A 6,837-nucleotide genomic window follows, 5' to 3' on the forward strand; every position below is an offset into this window, starting at 1 on the left:
GTAGGAGGGAAGCAGTTACCAGGTGCCAGAGTTGTAAAGAACCCCATGGGAATAAGGAGCTTCAAAATGTTTGTTTGGTGATGGCATATTGGGGGGCATTAGGTGTGTGGGGGGGCGCAGAGGAGAACATTCAGCACCAGCACCCGTCATAAGCTTGCACGATATCAATCGTAAATGATGGATACATTGTTTCCTTTTGTTAAACACATATCAATCATAAATAATGGATACATTGTTTCCTTTCGTTAAATTAAACTTTTATGTATGTGGGTATTCTGCCTGTCTGTATGTAGGTGCACTCTGTGTGTTCCTGGTACCCACAGACCAGAAGAGGGGGAGGGATCCCTAGAACTGAGCTTACAGATGTTTGCGAGCTCTCATGTGGGTTCTGGGAATTAAACCCAAGTCCTTTGGAAGAACAACCAGTGCTTTTAATCTCCAGGCCATCTCTACAGTTTGTGCATAGTTTCTTGGTACAGTAGATGCCAGCCCTGGTTGGAAAGAATGGCTTCTCTCTCTCTCTCCAGGTGAGTAAAGCTTTAAAGTTAGTGTGCTTGTCTCACAGGTAGGCACTGAAGTCTGCCCTATGCCATGCCTCACAGGAAGGCAGCGAAGTCTGCCCTGTGCCATAGCCCAGGCCATCTATTGTGTTGTACTGGAGAAGATGAGGCTGGGATACCAAATCAGAAGCCATTGCTCTAGAGAGGGGGCCATAGGCACAGCTGTACCCGCAGTCTGTATGGCAGATCCTACCAATACTGGCTGCGCGCCTGTCAGCATTTGGCTCTTGGGTCCCACGCAAGAGAAAGACAAGACCGCTAAAACTATGACTTCACAGTTGCCAGAAATTGCTGGTAATAGCCTGGGTGTACCCCAACAGAAGAAAGAATAAAGTAATACATGTGTGTGAATAGATTATTACACAGTAGTAAAATAAATGACTTATTTGCAACACAGACTAGTCTCAACAATATGGAACGAAAGAATACAGGCACAAGCAAGGCTCAGGATTGGGCGCCTTGTTTTCATTTAAAAGTTCAAGAACCTGCAAAACTACAGTATCAGCAGTGAGAGGGGAGATAGTTCCTGGGAGCTGCTACATTTATATGTGGGTAAGAATGCATCCAGTCAGGCACTGAGTTTTCTATACTTTAAATGTGCCTCAGTTTAAACAAGCTGTATTTGAAGGTTTCTTTCTTGGCCCTCCCAAACCCAAATCCGGTGATGTTGTCCAGCTCAGAGAGAGCTGACAGCATCTTGAGAGCAGATGAAGGGAGGAAGGACTTACAATCCGTACCAGTTGCTTTTCCACCTCTGTGCTAAGACACCATGATCAAAGCAACTTGTAGAAGGAACTGTTTAATGGGCTCACACTTAGAGGGATATGAGTGGTCGATGGTGGCGTGGAAGGGGCAAGTGGCAGGCGTGGCAGCTGGAGCCGAAGCCGAAGAAGGCTCACATCTTAAACTGCAAGCTAGAAGCAGAGTGAACTGGGAACTGTGCGTAGTTTTGGAACTTAAGAGCCCAGGTTGGGGGCGCTAGAGAGATGGCCCAGTAGTTGAGAGCTCGGGCTTCTCTTTCAGAGGACCTCAGTTCAATTTCCCCAGCACCTGTATGGTGGCTCATGACCATCTGTGACAACTCCAGTTCTTGGGGATGTAGCGCCCTCTTCTGGCCTCTGCATGCACTACATGCACATAGTATGTAAAACACCTGTACACAAAACCCTCAAAGTTTGACCCCGGTGACAAACGTCCCTCAGCAAGGCCACATTGCTTAAGCCTCCCCAGATAGCTCTCCAACTGGGGACTAAATGCTTGAGACTATAGATGTGTTTCTTGTTCAAACTGCCACAGAGCCCACTGGTGGCTTGTTGATGCAGACTGACCTAGGTGGTTATTGTATTTGGTCTTTGTATCTGTGGCTGTGTGAGAGAAGTGAGGGGTTCAGGAGAGGAAACCAAAGTTCTTAAAAGGACTTGGGAGGGGCTGCCCTGGGCCACACAGCTTAGGGGACATGCTGTCTCATGAGGGGAGGGAACAACTGAAGAAGCCAAGGGACCCTTGGGAGATGCGGATGAAGATGGGGCAAGGGCAGCTCTGGAGAGAGTGCTGACATGGTCCCCAAAGCTGATCTGTGGTGGATGGACAAGGAAGACAAAAGGCCTTCAGAAGGAGACACTGCCTCTAACAGGAATGTGGGATGTTTCCCACATGCTGCGTTTCTGAAAGCAGATGTGACTGGCATCTGGGCCCTTTCTGTGTGCGACACTTCTGTCAACTGCCCTTATACCTCCATTACTCCCCCCACACCCCCATTACTGCCCCCACACCCCATTACTGTCTCCACACCCCCATTACTGCCATATCATTTCCACTGCACAGAAGTTCACTTGCAGAGAAAAGTTTTTTCCTGCAGTCTGTAATGTCCCAGAGTCTGTACACTTAGTCGCATGGTGTCTTGTGTCATAGGCACTGAGGACTCCAGGTTGAGGTTTTCAGCTGTGGCTTTGTGGAAGCCTGCAGTGATCTGAATCCCTCCCATAAGGCCTTGCCTCTTAAAGGTTCCATCGTGTCTCCCCACAGTGCCGCAGACCAGGTCCTTACATGTTGGCCTTTGAAGAACACAGTTTAGCTACATACTGTGGCAGTGACTGTGAAGTTTGCTTGGGCTAGTTGGGATGGGAAGAAGGGAAGTTCCTAGGTGTGGTATAAGCAAGCTAGCTGCTTGTCTAATTAATGGTCTTTTCAACTTAATGGCAGAGTGGCAGAAGGCCGTGTTTTCTCTGGGTCAGCCTGTTGATTGAGCCCATCTCTCATTTGTATTGAGCAACAGGCAGGCAGTGTCCTGCTAAGAGTAACCATGACAACCCCATGCTTGTATATTTAATAGTAGGCAAAAGGGTTGGCCACTGCCCCTTTCCATCCCCTAAAGCAGAGCTAGTGGCTAGAGGGACATTACCGTGTCCCTTTAGTCTAGTGTTGGTAATAGTAAAGAACACCCCAGACCTGCTCTCATGGAATGCGAACGAGCTATCAGGCAGTTTATTTTACGGATTCAGTGCACATGTGATTTGGGCCTCTTAGATCTGGGGTTCACTCCACCTCACCCTCTACTTCTTTTTGTCTTATGTCTACCATTACCCCTACCCCAAAATGTGGGGCCATGTGGGATCATACAGCCATCTGTATACCCCAGCCCAAGGCCGTGTCCCTGGCATTGGGATCTTGGCTTTGCGTATCATTTCGCTTGGCCTCTCTACTGTTTCTTGTTCTCCTAAAACCAGTCAGCATAATTCTGTCATGAGCCAAGCCATACCAGCAGGCTCGTCTGGAGGAGAAGGGCCGTGCCCACTGGCCAGGGTAAAGCAGAGGAAGCACACCACACAGACCATACGGTGCTGCCTACGCCATCTTTCCACAGACAACGCAGGGCTTTCCCTCCCACCGCTCACAGTCCAGTCCAACTGCCGACTTCTTCGTCTGAGCACGTGGCGCCACCATTCTCTGGCTTCAGAACACTCAGGTCACTGTCCACTCCCTATCATCTGCTTTCCCATAGGCGAGTCTCATCGACTCCTCTTACGCCTTCTGAATCGCATCCTTTGAGGTACCCCACTGTTCCTGCATCTCTGCCTTGAGTGGCTGCGGCAGCCTCGCATGTGGTGTTCCTCCATAGCCTCCTCCACAGGGCCAGTGCAGCCTCCCTGGTTTCCAGAGACAGCCCTCACACTGGAGAAGCAAGGCATTTCTCTCAGTCACCCTGAGAAGTTCTAAGGTCCCCCTGCTTTCTCTCTATCTTTCCTCAGACCTGGCTGCTCTTTCTTGTCAGGGTTCTATCAGATACTTTTCTGGGCATACTTTCCTTTTCCACAGTTACTCCGTCTACCCCATTCTGTGCCCCCTTTCTTCACAGCCTTTCTTTCCTCCCCTTTGCTATTTGGTGTTTATGCAGATGCCTGTCCATCCATCTCATGACTATGGAAGTTCCCTGTTCACTGCTACGTATCCGGTGCATCCAAAATAGTACCCAGTGTAGAGACAGGTTAATGGAAAAGGTTTACAGGATGGTAAGGGAAGGGAGACACCATGCAAGGGTGTGAGCCTGGAGACGCACCCTTAGTGTTGATGGCAGCCCTCTTGGGTCTCCCTTTAGGTTCATGACACTCCTCTCCTGCCCACAACTCTATTTCTCTTTGCTGTCTTCTGCCTCATAGACACATAAAATCTGACTAAGTCACTTCTCACCCACACAGAAAGCTCTCCAGCCTCCTGTGGGAATTCCCTCGGGACACAAGGTTGACCCCTACTCTGCTTTGGTGACCTGTGATCCCCACCCTCTAAGGCAGGGACCTTTATCCCGACTTTCCAGCTGCCTGTTTGCTTCTGTCATTGCTCCTCTCCACAGGGAAGTGTCACATGCTGCTGTCTGCACTGGTACTGTCTCAGTTCCACTGTGCTCACACCAGCAGTTAGTGGTGGAGATTTTCCAACTGCAAAGATACACAAGGGCCAAATGGGCTCTCCTTCTCACAAGGTAGGCCTGGAGAGGCAGAATTTCTCTGGAAGAAAGGACAAGCCACGAACCATGACCATGACCTCTAGCACCACCTTCTGGCCATATGGGAGCACAGCACTTGCTGCATTGAGAGGATTTGTATTCTCTGAGCTTTTCTGAATTCCTGAGAATGAACCAAGCAAGCTGACACTGGACCCTGTCTAATAAACACTGGACAATGAATAATATCAGAAGTGTGACTTCAATTTACTCTTCAATCTGGTGTCAGAGCCCCACACACGGTGTGGCTCTGGGTTGATGGAAGTGACACAGCTGGGGGAACAGCATTGCGTTTACTTATTGTGGCCCGTTAGATCTGGCTACACCATGGGGATAGCATGAACCTTTCATACATAACTTATATAAAAACTAAACGTATTTACTGGAATGTAGTTGTGTGTTAGTTATTTTCTGTTCCTGGGATATAACACCATGACCAACAGCAACTTACAGGAGGGTTTATTTTGGCTTATGGGCCCATGGGGATGAGCGCATCACCACCTCATCGAGGAGGTGTGGCAGCAGCAGGCAAGCTGCTGGAGCAGGGAGCTGATGTGCGCATCTTCAACCACAAGCAGGAAGTGGAGAGGGAACTGGAACCGCTCACAGCTGCCTGTAGTGACGTACATCCTCCAGCAGGGTGCAGCATCCTGACCTCCCCAAACAGCACCACCACCTGGGGCCCCAGTTCGGACATCTGAGCATCCAGGGCAGGGGGATCTTTCTGGAATAAGCACTCTGACATCGGTGAGTGGAAGAGATGAGCCGCCACTGGTGGACCAAAGCCAGAACAAATCCTGAAAGGTTTTGATGCCAGGCTCAGTTTGCGTTCTCATTTTATATTCTAAAATACAAGGCAGACTGGCAAGCAAGCAAGCTGTTACAGAAGGGTTTGGGGCAACAGCTCATCGTCTCGGCTTTTCCTCCAGGTCACTCTGTTCCCGGTAACAGGTGAAGCCATGCTTGCAGACATACAGTACATGCAGTGCTCTAAGTAAGCCATCAGATACATCAATATCTAATAACTGGTAAGGTTAATGATTGAGAGAGGCACAAAAAACACTTTTGTTTCTTGAAGTTCAAAACTTTAAAGGACAACATGCACGATCTGTGTATTGTATGTGCAGTTTGTAGTGGTTTTGAAGTAGAGTCATGTAGAAAAGACTAATTATTAGACATTGATTTGCCAAACTCAACTTTTCTAGTTACCTAAAACAGTGACCTGGAGGAATCGCCGAGACTGTGAGCCGTTGCTCTTAACAGCCTGCTGACTGCCAGAAACACTTCTGCACTTCTGTAAGGTTAATGCATTCGGCAGCTTTCCGCTACTGTGACAGAATATCTGAGACAATTGGCTCATAAAGTGGAAAGGTTCACTCTGACTTCCAGTCCAGGGTGTTTCAGTTAAGGGCCCTGCAGATGCACTGCTTTGGGTCTCTGGTGAGACATTATGACAGGATGTGTTTGGAGAGAGAGAGAGAAGGAAGAAGAATGACAGGGAGGGAGGGAGGTGGAGAGGGAGGGAGAGACTATGTGATCTCTCATATTCTTGGGAAACATTTTTAGATCTTAACCAAACCAAAGAGCTGCTACCCTCAAGACATTTGACATATTAGTTTGAACTTTGATCATTTCTTAAAAAAAAAAACCCTATTGGGAAATATTTTCAGTTTTATTTTATTTGCCTGCGTGTATGTCTGTGCACCATGTGTATGATTGGTGCCCACAGAGGCCAGGAAAGGGGGCTACAGATGGCTGGCCGTGAGTACATGCGGGTACTAGGAACTGAACCTGGGTCTTCTTTGAGAGCAGCCAGTGTTCCTAACCACTGAACATCTCTGCAACCCCAGATATTCTCATTTCTGTATTTAATGTAAACGCAATATCTTAATTTCTTTTCCTGTTGTTGCAATAAAATACACTGATAAAAGCAACTTAAAGGGAAACGTGTTGGTTCCACCTATGATGAAGATGAGTCCCCCGGCATCAACTAACATAAAAAAGACAATCCCCCCATTTGCTCAGCAAATATCCCAGGTGACTGTAGACTTTATCAAAGTGACAGTTAGTACTGTAATAACTCCACTCTCAAAATATCACTTTTTTCTTTTTCTTCCTTTTTGTTTTCCTTCAGTTTTTCAAGTCAGGGTTCTTCTGAGTTGCCCTGGCTGTGCCAGAACTCACTTTGTAGTCCAGGCTGGTCTGGAATTCGGAGACCTGCCTGCCTCTGCCTCCTGGGGGCTCATCACCATGCCAGGCTCAGAGCATCACTTTAAAGCT

The sequence above is a fragment of the Mus caroli genome, chromosome 2, assembly GCF_900094665.2.
Source record: "Mus caroli chromosome 2, CAROLI_EIJ_v1.1, whole genome shotgun sequence".
Taxonomy (NCBI): Eukaryota; Metazoa; Chordata; class Mammalia; order Rodentia; family Muridae; genus Mus; species Mus caroli.